This window comes from Bubalus kerabau, chromosome 3, assembly GCF_029407905.1.
Source record: "Bubalus kerabau isolate K-KA32 ecotype Philippines breed swamp buffalo chromosome 3, PCC_UOA_SB_1v2, whole genome shotgun sequence".
In the NCBI taxonomy this organism is placed as follows: Eukaryota; Metazoa; Chordata; class Mammalia; order Artiodactyla; family Bovidae; genus Bubalus; species Bubalus kerabau.
Window position 1 is genome coordinate 77,343,025 of NC_073626.1, and position 14,383 is coordinate 77,357,407.

The window sequence follows — 14,383 nt, forward strand, 5'->3', positions numbered from 1 at the left end:
AAGGTAAAATATTTCAAACCGTTTTCACGGCTTCCAACTCGGAGACACTGCTGTTGGAGTGTCATCCCAGCAAGGAACGGCCTCATACATTTTAACAGCTCACTGCTGGCTCCCTGGTCCTGGGGTAGAGTTACACGGGTAGAGGAGAATTTAAACACTGTGATCACAGGTCACTGTTGAAGCAAAATTGCTGTGGTGGCAGTTTAGTTACTAGAAGAAGCCTAATCGATGAAGACAAAAATTGGTCTGGTGCCACAGCTCCTGTCTGACTCCATGAGTCCAATTATTTCACGGACTATATATATATCATTCCCCTTCTAGACTCAAAAATGACTCTCATACATGGTGTGTTCTTTTTTACTAACCTAAATACAAATTAAGGAAGCACTCAATACTCCTGCCTTCTTCCACACCATATTTTGCATCTCATTTCACACCACTTGAAGTAAGAGCTGGGTTAGATTTTCCACGGTCCTGAGAACCAACCGTGAGTTGATTCAGACATTGCTAATGGGAGCAGGCTTCCAATCAACCCCACCTTTTCTTAAGGAGGATTCAAATATCTTTTGGTTAAAAGTTTCACCAGGTATTTACCTGGTAGACTTTTTCTTTTTTAAAAATGTATTTATTTTTTAATTGAAGGATAATTGCTTTATAGAAGTTTGCTGTTTTCTTGGCAGACTTTTTTCTTAATGTCTAGTCCTGTTTTCCTTCTATTATATGTTTGACCAATGAGCTGGTCTTTCAAGAGTCTTCATCCATCTCTGATATGAATGTTTTGGGCCTCTTGGCAGAGAAAATATATCTTTAAGATTGGGTTAACTTCTTTATATACATATTGAACATATTATTTAGATATATTAAACACACTGCTTTTAAAACTGGCCTCCTCCATGTGCTTGGTCATCTGCTACCCTGCCCCAACTCCATCCTTCCAAGTCATCAAATAATTAGCAGTTAATAAAGTCAAGATTTAATGATATAATATGAGTAAGTACAACAATTTGACACAGAACAACTAAAGGCAGGAAAACAGTCTGGTGCTCCAAGTAGGCAGCACTTCAGAACTCTTGGATCTAGTTTATGGCTCCTAACAACAGTTACCATGACGATGATGGAGCTGGTGATAGTGGTGATGATAATGAGGATAATATTTGCTAGAACCTTATAATCTGTAAAGCACCTTCACACGTTACCTCATTTAAACTTTACTCAACCTTACAATACAGTTATTAACAGCACAGATATCCTTATTTTTGCCGATGAAAAATGCATCTCAGAGAAGAAGGGACCTGCACATTGTTAAGTGACTCACACGGTTATAAACCAGAAGATGAAGATATAAGCGCAGACCTTGAGATTCTAGATTCTTCCCTCACATCACGTGGCCTCCTACTTCCTCCTCCTCTGGCAACTTCTTGCAGTGCACTTATTAATTTCCTTGTGGTTGAAATTAAACTTTGTCTTTCAGATACATGAATTTTAGCCTTAGAATCACTCCAAAGTCCTGCACGCCATTAAACAGCAGTTAAAGAGGCCCTGAGCCAGGCTCATTAACTATATAAAGAAGGCAAAACTGGGTCTATACTCAAGGCATCCACGGGTTTAGCTAGCCCCAGAGGACACAGGGGGCGTCCCAGGTGGCACCTGTGGTAAAGAACACACCTGCCAACTCAGGAGACATAAGAGATGCAGGTTCAATCCCTGGGTCGGGAAGATCCCCTGGAGGAGGGCATGGCAACCCACTTCAGTATTCTGGCCTGGAGAATGCCGTGGACAGAGGAGCCTGGCAGGATACAGGTCATAAGGTTGAAAAGCATTGGACATGACTGAAGTGACTTAGCATACATGCAGAGGACACAGGAATGCAAAGAGGAATTCATTTCAGGTGGATACCCATAAAGGTTGAAAGAGATTAAGAAGTAAATATGAAAGAGAGGAGAAAAGTGTCAGCTAAAACAAGTCTGAAATAGAGGGAAAAAGAATATTAGCTAAATATTCTCTAAGCATTTCACACTGTGCACACCATGGCAGAAATCAATCTAATAAATCTAATTTGAGAAACTTAATATACATTTAGAAGAAAAATACTAGATCTACTTAATTATCAACAGCCCCTTATTGAAACCCATGAACACACCACAAACATATTTTTAACACTTTCCCATCTGTATATACCAAAGAGCTTATCAGCAAAATCTACTGGAATAAGGAATCTCTCCCCCTCTTCTCAGTTCATTGACCACCACAGGGTGGCTATTTTCATTACCTTTTGCCCACCGTTTTCCGTGATCCATTAGACAGCAGCTTCACAAAGTTTCATAAAATATTTTAAATGAAGGTACTTTATTGAGAGGCCACTGATGAATTTCTCTGATAAGGCACACACAGTATTCTCTCTCAATCCAAATCCACAGAAGTACAATTAAAAAAAATAAACTGCAAATGTGCTGGAGTAATAGCAATGCTAGCTATAAAATTTCAGCACTTTAGAATAACAAAGCCCTTTCACTTATATTGGGAGAAGGCAATGGCACCCCACTCCAGTACTCTTGCCTGGAGAATCCCATGGACGGAGGAGCCTGGTAAGGCTGCAGTCCATGGGGTCGCTAAGAGTCGGACACGACTGAGCGACTTCCCTTTCACTTTTCACTTATATTAACACATAGTATCATATGTAAACCCCACTGACAACTGAGAGCAAGTCTTACGCTCCTTGTTAGAAAAGGAGAAACTGAGTGGCTGGTTCAGGGCATGAACCCAGCAGCACAGGCTGCTTCCTTCTGTTTGGAGAAGTGCTGCAAGCTCTAGCCCAGTGCAAGGGCATTATGCTGCTTTCCAGCTAAAACTGTAGAATAGGCTAGAGAATGAAATGTTTTCATGGATGGCAAGGACTTCATCTGTCTTAAATCTACTGATTATTGATGTCAAATAGGAGATAACCAGATAACAGAAGTTACAAAAGTCACTCGATTTAGTCATTAAAGAGCTCAATAAGCCTCATCGAGTTGCTCTTATACAATTAAAACATGCTTGGTTGTCTGATTCCCAAGAACACATCACATTAGAGAAGAAAATTATAAAGGTGAGAGAAAAGGCTAAAAGTGGGCCATTGCGAGTAGTAAGAATTGACAGCTGACCCTTTAGGAAGCAGAAGCAAAGAGCAGAGCCGCTGGGAGCCATGACACCCACATGCCCGTCCACAAGCTGCCAGTACTTCTGTGCTCCACACTGGACAATAATGCCTGCTGAGGATCACGCTCTCCAGGTAAACATCAAGATGCTCATCACTGTGTTTTGGGAAATAGAATCCACTTTTAAAATATATATTTAAAAATTAGTAACATAAGAAATACCTGAGTGTTTAGAAGGGGTATTTGGACAATGTGACCAACTAGAATGACTCATGTCTCAAAGGTTCTGGACAATATCAATGGCTACAGATGAACAATGCATGAATCTGTCTGTGTGCCCAGGCTTTGCTGTTGAAGTTCTGCATTAATTGTCTCACTGAATCCTAACAACCAGAGCACAAGGTAGATTGTTTTGGTCTCTTGATTTCACCGATGAGAAAACTGAGACATGGGAGTTTAAGAAACTTGCCCAAGTCACCATCTTGTTAGGGGTGGTTTCAGGATTCGAACATAGGCTGTTCAGTTCAAAGTCAACACGTGGAGCCAAGGGGCCATTTGGCTAAGAGTCCACTGTGCCGGTTTCTAACTGTTGGCCTCATACAGCCAACCAGAGGAAACCTCACTTTTCCAAAGTTTACTTATCAGTTAGTCATTTGGAATTCAGGCTTTCCATCATTCATTCCACCAACATTTCTTGAGCATCAGCTGTGTGTCAAGATACTGTACAGGGTGCTGAGGACACAAAGATGAACAAACACAACTCCTGCACCAAAGAAGCTAATGGGGGAGGAGGAAGACAGACTTATAAACAGTAAATTACTGCACAATGTGCACTTATGGAAGGCAACTCTGGTGTCAAGGAAGATGCAGTTTTATGCCTGTAGTTAGCAGCCTAGACCTGTACTTTTTAAAGAGTGTGAGCACTATTGAAACTAACAATAGCCCTGACCCCTGAGCCTCCCTAAGCTTCCCTGAGCCCTAAGTCCAGCAAAGCTCTGGGGGCGGCAGGCAGGGAGGTAGACAGTACAGCGTGAGTAACCCTTAGGTTTCCCATCTTTAATGATGGGAGTCTCTGGTTCTGGTCAGTAAGGGAATATGAGATTTGCACACTCTTTTCAATATACTGGTATGTAGCTGCCTTGACCAGCTGTGTATAATGCCCTTCCCCCATCTGTAGGCTATGCAGGTATGTTTTCCAAAAAAGTATATGGAAAAAAAAAACCTCTCTCACTTCATTATATAAATAAACCAACCACTACCAAAATAAAAAGGGAAAAACTTCCATTACACCCACCTTTGGTTTCCTGAATAGCCTCTTTGGGAAGCAATTCAGTGTACTTTTCCCAGAAAACTTAGTTGCAATCTCCCTATTTTTAAGTATGTTTGATGAGTTATACAAATAATACATTCTCATTATTTAAAAAATCAAATGATCAGAAGTATGCAGAGTAAAAAGTAATAGTATCACTTTACCTCCTCACCCCAACCCCTCTGGTCAGCTCCACTGTTAATAGTCTAGTATATATCATTCCAGAACTTTGTGCATTTGCTTACATATCTAAGTATCCATACCAATCCATGACTTCAGGCTCATTTTTAAAGTACATGGAATCACATCAGCACACACTGTCCTGCAGCTCCCTGTTTTTAAATTAACAATATGGCCTGAAGACCCTTCTATATCACTACATACAGATCTTTAGCTTCTGAAACTGCTCCACAGTATTTCAAGTTATGGATAATTTTAATTTAGTTAACCAATCCTCCACTGCTGGACACTTAGGGCTTTCCCAGTGATGCACTATTACAAACAATACTGAAAAAAAGACTCAAATAAATATCTTTGTGAATATGTGTTTTTTTGTTTTTCTTTTCCTGAATTATATTTAACATACAATACTATTTTAGCTTCATGTTTAGAACACAGTGATTCAATATTTTATTTTTATTTCTATACACTTGATAGAAAGTTACTGTAAAATATTGGCTATATTCCCCGTGCTGTACATTATATCCTTGTATCCTATTTTATACCTAGTAGCTTGAACTTCTTAATCCCCTACCTTTGTCTCACACCTCTTCACTTGTAACCACTGGTTTGTTCTCTGTATCTGTGGGTCTGTTTCTGTTATGTTATATTCATTCATCTTTTATTTTTAGATTCCACATGTAAGTGAAAACATACAGTATTTGTCTTTCTCTGACTTACTTGACTAATCATAATACCCTCCAAGTTCATCCCTGTTGTTGTAAATGGCAAAATTTCATTTTTTTTTTTTATGGCTGAGTATCCATCATGTTAAAGTATTTTTGGAGGAAAGTATCTAGACCTGGAAACAGTTCTCCCAAATGGTTTTATTTCAAATTTTATAGATACTGCCAACTCAGCCACAAATTTTGATTCATACTTGTAACCCTGCCAACAGAGTATGAGAATACCTGCTTTCCCACAACCTCCTCAACCCTCAATATTTATCAGTTATTTCCGGTTTCTTTTTACAAATCTGTTGGGAAAAGAAAGCATATTTAATTGCTGTTTTATGTTTTTCTAATTGTGCTCTGCTGTGTGCTCTGCTAAGTCGCTTCAGTCGTGTCTGACTCTTTGCAACCCCATGGACTGTAGCCCACCAGGCCTCTCTGTCCCTGGGGATTCTCCAGGCAAGAATACTGGAGCAGGTTGCCATTCCCTTCTCCAGGGGATCTTTCCAACCCAAAGATCAAACCCCTGTGACATATATCTCCTGCATCGGCAGGCGGGTTCTTACCTCTGGCGCTACCTGACTACTAGCGGTATTTACATATTTGCATACATGTGTGCTGAGTCATGTGCAACTCTTTGCAACCTTATGAACTCAGCCCATCAGGCTGCTCTGTCCATGGGATCTTCCAAGCAAGAATACTAGAGTCAGTTGCTATTTCCTCCTCCAGGGGATCTTCCTGACCCAGGGATCGAACACACATCTCCTGTGGTTCCTGCAATGGCAGGTAGATTCTTTTACTACTGGGCCATCTGGGAAACCCTTTACATATTTATTGGCCATTTACATTTCTTTTTTTTGAACTGCCTGTACATTTTGGTTACCTATTTTTTCTAGCTAGTGGCCTTTCCTTGTTGACTGACAAGATACTTGATTTCTTTATTTTAGAGGGGAATGTAATTGTGTAAGCCTTCTCATCCAGGTGATGCAAACTTGAATGTCAACCACAGAAATAATCAAACTGCAATTGGGAAAGTTACCATATACACCAGCTGTAATTCTAGTCCTTCCTAGAAATGAACAGACTAAAAATAGCTTCCCTGCAGTCAGCACACACAGAATCCTTCTGGATACAACCTCACGTGGACATTAGATGCCCTGAAGTAAGGCAACAGGTGAGAACGTGAATGGGTCTGTCAGCACCACTCAGCATCACTTTGTGAGTGAGTGGGACCAGGGAAAAGAAAATGATTGGGGGAGAAAACGTTGCTGATAAACTTTGTGCTTGTGCTCAGTCCTGTCCAACTCTTTGCTAACCCATCAACTAAAGCCCGCCAGGCTCCTCTGTCCATGGAATTCTCCAGGCAAGAATACTGGAGTGGGTTGCCATTTTCTCCTCCAGGGGATCTTCCCGACCCCAGGATCGAACCTGCATCTCCTGTGTCTCCTGCATTGGCAGGAGGATTCTTTACCACTCTGGCACTAAGAGGTTGGGCAAAAAGGACCAGACAAATATGATGGAGACAAAATCACCACAGTCACTTCTCTGCCTCTAGTTGTGTGTCCACCTCTCTAACCTTACACTTTGCTTTTCACGTGAGGTGGTGCATAATTAATTCACCGGAAGTGCAGATTCTAATGCAAAGAGTACCAACTTCAGTAATTTGTTCTAACAGATTCAAAGCCTAACTCCCACAGCAAATTAGTAATGCTGGCTGAGTCACAGAGGGGTCACAGACAACGTTTCTTCAAGTCTATCTGCCTCTATTCTTAGTAATCATCTTAGAGTGAGAGAACAATAAATAACAAGAATCTATTCATATCTCAGACCTCTAGCATGTTTGGAATCACATAGCACCAACTTTGGAACGGGTCAAAGATTCACTGCTCTCAAATCAAGGTGGAAGGTCCCTCAGAGCTAATGCTCTCCGGGGCTGAAAAGTAGCAACGAAGACAAGGCTGCAGACCAGCGCTTGGCGGGGTGTTTCCCAGGGGGCAGGTAGCCAGGAAAGAGGGAGAAGTCTTTGACCTGAGAGGTCCGTCCCAGGTGGGTGAGCAGGTTGTGTCTGGATTTGCTATAGCCCATCAGGGTGAACAACGAAGCCTGGAAGAGCAAGGCTCAGCTGGAGTAAAGAGCAGCTCATAGTCCAGGTCTTGAATTCTTTTCTTTAAACTCAATGGTGACGATAAGGAAGACTTTAAACCATTGCATCTGTACATATCTTTACTCCGTGCTGAATGACTGCATGTTATGGGTGGATTAGGAAAGAGAAGATAGCAGCTCAAGGGCCAAGGGGAAAGACTTGTAGGCACTCTGATTGTAGAACTAAGTACAGTCTCAAAATTCTGCCAAGGTTGTAACAAATGGATGACAGTGGAAATGTCTTGGCTTCCTGCTGCTACTGCTGCTAAGTCACTTCAGTCATGTCCGACTCTGTGCGACCCCATAGACAGCAGCCCACCAGGCTCCCCCGTCCCTGGGATTCTCCAGGCAAGAACACTGGAGTGGGTTGCCATTTCCTTCTCCAGTGCAGGAAAGTGAAAAGTAAAAGTGAAGTCACTCAGTCGTGTCCGACCCTTAGCGAACCCATGGACTGCAGCCTACCAGGCTCCTCCGTCCATGGGATTTTCCAGGCAAGAGTACTGGAGTGGGGTGCCATTGCCTTCTCCGCTTGGCTTCCTAAGTATCCTCTAATAAATTCTCTCATATTTTACTTGTCATCTTAAATGTAATTTTAAATATACTTGTATGCACACACATAGCAAGATCCCTCTGAATTCAAAGTTCTAGCAGAAAACATGAGACTATTTCAAGGCAAGATGAAAAATAGGATCATTCTTAGAGTTCTGAGGAATCTCCCAAAGCCTACTCATGAATATCAGCCATCTATCTCTCTGTTGTCTGGCTGCACTGAGGATTCAATCATAGACACATTGTATTTACTGAGAAAAAATTATTGGACTTTGTATTCAATGATTTACACCCTGTCCTCTAAAGTAGCATCTTCAATTAAAGAGCCCAATTACCTCGCCTGAGCTGGTGGTGTATTAGAACAATCAATTGCATTTGACTAATGCACCCAAGTAATGGCCATTCAATAAATGTGCTCCAGTCAGTCTGAACTGTTGTTAGACAAAGAGAGCCTGGGTGAGAGGGTTTACATCACTGCTGCTTGTGAAGCTGTAAGGAAAAGCAACAACAGCCTTAGTACTTCATGCCCTCAAACAAGATTTCAAAAATGTGACATCTAACTCACAACAACGGGAGGGCATATTTGGTGATATAATAATTTGTGGGGGACAATATAACTGCAACAGAACCCCCATTAAGTATTAAATAATATATCGTAAGTACATGCAACCAGGGCTTGGCAACTAGAAGGCCATCCAGCTGGCCTAAAACACTCCTTAACCTAAAAGTTGTAAATTATTAAAATAGGCATAACAAAGATTACTCACTAGAAGTCAGGCAATCACATATTTTAAAAAAGAATAAAAATATTGTCCACATAAGTCCCTGAAGAGTTTTGTTAACAGATGCTTAAAAGTGCCAGTAAAAACTCTTAACAATTAACAAATGCATTTGATAGAAACAATAAGGTTGAAACAATAGGATAATCTACACATTGAAGAATAGCTGCCTTCAGCAGAGAACGAAGCAAATTTGGAAGCAGATACCATTTAGAAACTAAATACAGGTACTTCAGTTGTGTGTTTTCCCAGAAATGGGATTTATTTTAGATAGAGAAATTCTATCATCTTTTAATACTTCATCAAAGACAGGGTATGTACAGGAGAAGGATGCTGGACCCAACACTGGAAAACTTGAACCTGGGTTTTGCTACTTTCCAGTTGTGTGACTCAGAACAAATAGATTCATATCTCTGAGCCTCAGCTTCTTTATTCATAAAAATCACAAACAGGACAATAACCAGCTGCCATCCAGCACTATTGGGAGGATTAAGCAACCGTGTAAGAGTAAACCGCAAAGTGGCTGGAAGACAGAAGTTTCTCAATGAAAGCTTTTTGGATCTGAAGGATTTATCCTAGTTTTAATACATACTTGCCTTGGATGTCCATTTTCTGATTTCAGTAATATGGTTATTTCAAAATTTTGTTGCCGCTCTCTGTTACAATTGCCTTCAGTGCCAAAAGTAGTTAGTTTCTTCCTTTTGTCAAAATGTATAATATCCATTTTTGTGGTCTTTGAAATGGGAAAATTATTGTCATTTTACAATTGAAACCAGAGGCCCAGAGGAATTAAATGATTGGGTGAAGGGTATGAAACAGGTCAGAAGCTGAGATAAATCACCTAGATGTTTTGCCCTGCCCACCACTACACCCCACCTTACTCCAGACTCTTTGAGGCATTTCTCCAAGTTTTGAAAAGAAATTTCCTGTGACTGCCACATCTCCCTTGAGTCAGCTCTCTCCCCAGCAGACAGGATGCCAATACCCATCAAAATACTCTGCTGACAGCCTTGACACCTCAAAAATCAGGGGAAATGGAAGGCAGGCTAATTCACAGGTCTCTCTTTTGAGCAAAATTCTGAATCCATTCAGAAATCACCCAAGTAAGAAAGTCTTATTCATGTCTCTCATTCCTTTCGGATTAGCAGGTTTTCAGATAGCATACAGGCTGGTTTGAACATGATGAAGCCCTACAGAGAGCAGTAACTGTCTCTTTTTTTCTCCTAGGAAATATGTGATTCTCTGTGAATTAAAAGCAGTAAGCCACTAGTAAAGTCACATATAAGTAGGTTACCTGAATCTTAAGTCAGCAAGTAATATATATTTTCCTTAATTCTAATAGAATTTTTCTTAATTTGAATAATATACAAGTTTTATACCAAATTTTAAAATTGAGTTAATGGTGCTATAGCTCTTTTCAAAACATTTCAAAAGTTTTGATCAAAACCTAAATATTTCCAAGCTGCTGATTCTGCGAGTACAATCCCTAGGCTACATTCAATTAGATGGTTTTCCATAGGATTTTTTATAAACTTAAATCTCAGCGTATAGAGAAGACAAAACCCATAAAGTCATTTTAGGAATAAGAAACAGGCATAAAGAGAAATAACCTCACCCAGCTATATCCATGCGTGCAGCAGCAGATTGCTGGTGATATCTGTGGTTATTCTAAAACATTCCATAGCAACTGAAATGAGCCATTACCACCTAGAATTAATTATAGGGTTTCAGAATTTCGTTACTGAAGCCATAGCCCTATCTTGGGGCTCGTTTGCTAGGCTGTAGCCATTCCAGAACAGGAATAAGAAAACAAATCCTGACATAAACCAATACAGACCACACAGCTGCTTAAGACGGATAAAAAGCTTAAAGATTGAGCTGGCATTTTTTCTCTTCTCTCCCATGAGGCACAAAAGTCTTCACAAGTTTAGCTGGATCCTCATTTCAAAAAGGACATGATGGAGAGCTTCTCAAAGCTGGGAACTGGCTTGGCTGTATATGTATATGATACAGATATATCTATATAGATAGATACAGAATATATAATAGATTATAGCATACAGTGTCATGATATGAACTACATTCCTGTTATGGGTTATCATATCATAGAATATGATTTTTAAAAGTCTAGAAAAACAGTGCAGGAAAATACCCTAAATTCCTCTAATTAAGTAGCTCAGTTTAGTGGCTCAGTTGTGTCTAACTCTTTGCAACCCCATGGACTGCAGCACACCAGGCTTCTCTGGTCCCTATCCATCACCAGCTCCTGAAGCTTGCTCAAACTCATCTCCATCAAGTTGGTAATACTATGCAACCATCTCATCCTCTGTCTTCCCCTTCTCCTCCTGCCCTCAATCTTTCCCAGCATCAGGGTCTTTTCCAATGAGTCAGTTCTTTGCATCAGGTGGCCAAAATATTGGAGCTTCAGCATCAGTCCTTCCAATGAATATTAAGGATTGATTTCCTTTAGGATTGACTGGTTTGATCTCCTTGCAGTCCAAGGGACTCTCAAGAGTCTTCTCCAACACCACAGTTCAAAAGCATCAGTTTTTTGGTGCTCAGCTTTTTTTATGGTCCAACTCTCACATCCATACATGACTACTGGAAAAACCATAGCTTTGACTAGATGGACTTTTGTCAACAAAGTAATGTCTCTGCTTTTTAATATGCCATCTAGGTTGGTCATAGCTTTCCTTCCAAGAAGCAAGTATCGTTTAATTTCATGGCTGCAGTCACCATCTGCAGTGATTTTGGAGCCCAAGAAAATAAAGTCTGTCACTGTTTCCATTGTTTCCCCATCTATCTGCCATAAAGTGATGGGACAGGATGCCATGATCTTAGTTTTTTGAATGTTTTAAGCCAGCTTTGTCCACTCTCCTCTTTCACTTTCATCAAGAGGCTCTTTAGTTCCTCTTCACTTTTTGACATAAATGTGGTGTCATCTGCATATCTGAGGTTATTGATATTTCTCCCGGAAATCTTGATTCCAGCTTGAGCTTCTTCCAGCCCAGCATTTCTCATGATGTACTCTGCATATAAGTTAAATAAGCAGGGTGACAATATACAGGCAAATTAAGTAAGCTGCAGGCAAAATCATCAGCTACTGCACAGTGGTAACAACAGCAGAGGGAAGCAAGGCCATAGGGAAGGAAGTGGAGTGAGGAAGGAGGTGACCTGAGGGTGATGCAGCACAGCCAGGGCGCTGCAGTTCCTGGGACTCCTCTTGATTTGAGCTGAACACCTTCCCGGGAGTGAAGAGTTCACCCTTGGGAATCCCCAACTATTAAGCACCTATGATTTCCTCTGTATTTTCTCCATGAACAGTGTCAGTGATGGCATATGCAACTCACATGTAAAGACACCTCACTTGTACATTTCATATCATACACTATCTGAGCTTAGACTTCCCTTTAGGTATCAGATACAACCTCTGCCCTCCAGATGCCTACGTCAGACTGAGTGGATAAACAAGTGAGCACCCATTCAATAACAGCAATAAAATTATATTAGGCTGGACATGCGAAATTACCATGTTTGGAAATCAGAAGTGGTTGAACATCAGCCATTTTGTATGGTTTAACTTGATATAAATCACCAAAATGCAGGGAGGGGCCAAATAGCTTAGAGACGGGGCTGAGAACCTGAAGATTGAGGCAAATTGTTTCAAATACATTCCCTAACCCCATATTCCACCCACAACAACATGGGAGCTAAGTTGCTTCAGTCGTGTCTGACTCTTTGCGACCCCATAGACTGTAGCCTGCCAGGCTCCTCTGTCCATGGGGTTTTCCAGGCAAGAATACTGGAGTGGGTTGCCATGCCCTCCTCCAGGGGATCTTCCTGACCCAGGGATTGAACCTGCATCTCTTATGTCTCCTGCATCAGCAGGCAGCTTCTCCACCACTAGCGTCACCTAGTAAAGATGGGTGAAGATACCTAAAAGTTAGAAATCAATTTTTCATGATTTTCAACACAAAATCCAACATTAAGTTTGTTCAAGAGTTTGGACTTCCTTTGCTTTCTACTATTTTCCTCAAAATAATCAAGTATAAAATTAGCCAGAGGGAAAGAAATTTTAACAAAAAGGTTTCCAATATGGTGACTTTGAGGGGTTCAGAATAGTACCTACTAGTGTTTATTTTTAAACTCATCACCTTTCAACAAGAACACAATATAGAAGAATTTATCAAGGCCTCCAGCTCATCTTCTTTTTCATGATAAACTTTCTCTGTGAAGAGAACATGACTGTTTCTGAAGAACTTTCCTGCATTATCTTATTTAGGCTTCTAAAAACATCATGAGGTGAGAATTAGCATTCATACTTTACCGAAAAGGAAATGAATTGTTCTAGAGGCTTGCTTAGAGGGGAGGAAACCCGGTTCTGTTTTTCAACCTAACCTTTGGCTTCTGATAGAGACTGACTGGCTTCAGATTCTGACGTGCAAGCAGCTAATTAAGCACATACAAGATGCCAGGCCCTTGATTAGGGGGTTTTCCTTGTGGTACTGTTCATCTTCTGGCAAACACTTGACAAGGAAGTCAAGCCTTTCTTTAAGTGTGCAAAAACTCAGGAATCACGATATTCAGTTGCGTCAAAAGAATATAGCTCAGCTTTTAGAAAACAGTCTCTGGAGAGAAGCTCTTCTCCATGTAGGCTCCTTCAATTGTTCTTTATATTAAAGAAGGAGAAACAAGAATGAGACCTAGGCTGTGTCACTTAAGTGTCCTTGTGTAGCCTCAACTTGAAGAAACATTTCTGGGATCTTTTTTAAACAAAGGTTAAACCTCCTGGTTCCCTCTACACTGTGTGACTCAGATGAAGAAAAATTTCCTTGTCCACAAAAGCTAAGGACAATATAAAGTGGTGATACAGAGTTATTTGTTAATAAAAGTGCCTTTTGAAGAGGCTTTTCCAGGTGGACACTTCACTGTCATCACAAATCTGTCTCACCCACTGCTCTAAAGATATGCCTGCTGCTGCTAAGTCGCTTCAGTCTTGTCCGACTCTGTGCGACCCTATAGACGGCAGCCCACCAGGCTCCCCCGTCCCTGGGATTCTCCAGGCAAGAACACTGGAGTGGGTTACCATTTCCTTCTCCAATGCATGAAAGTGAAAAGTGAAAGTGAAGTCGCTCAGTCATGCCTGATTCTTAGCGACCCCATGGACTGCAGCCCACCAGGCTCCTGCGTCCATGGGATTTTCCAGGCAAGAGTACTGGAGTGGGGTGCCATTGCCTTCTCCAAAAGATATGTCTAGGATAAGCCAAACAGGAGTTAATGGATGAATGGAAACAAGCAAAGGAATAGCTTACAGAGACACGGGGTAACCAAGGCCAGTCCCTCCAAGACTGAGGAATATCTCCAAGAACAAAGATGCCATAGCCTCTCCTCACACCTGAAAGAAGTTAGTTGGCTAATGCTAACTAGCTGAGGAATGCTGTGCTTGTTATGCTCGAAAATTAAAGATCTTTGCTTTATGCCATGAACTGTGGTTGATAATGTGGCCGCTCTCTTATTCAAACTTAGGACCAGCTCTCAACTGTTGTATGGATTTGGAGAAATGCTTCTCCAATCAGCTAC

General features: G+C 41.0%; 1 protein-coding gene across 5 annotated transcripts in view; it reads right to left on the minus strand.

Annotated features, from left to right (window-relative positions):
* The window catches only part of RAPGEF4 (Rap guanine nucleotide exchange factor 4), a 396,657-nt gene that overhangs the window by 187,544 nt on the left and 194,730 nt on the right, over positions 1–14,383 (minus strand). The window lies entirely within an intron of this gene.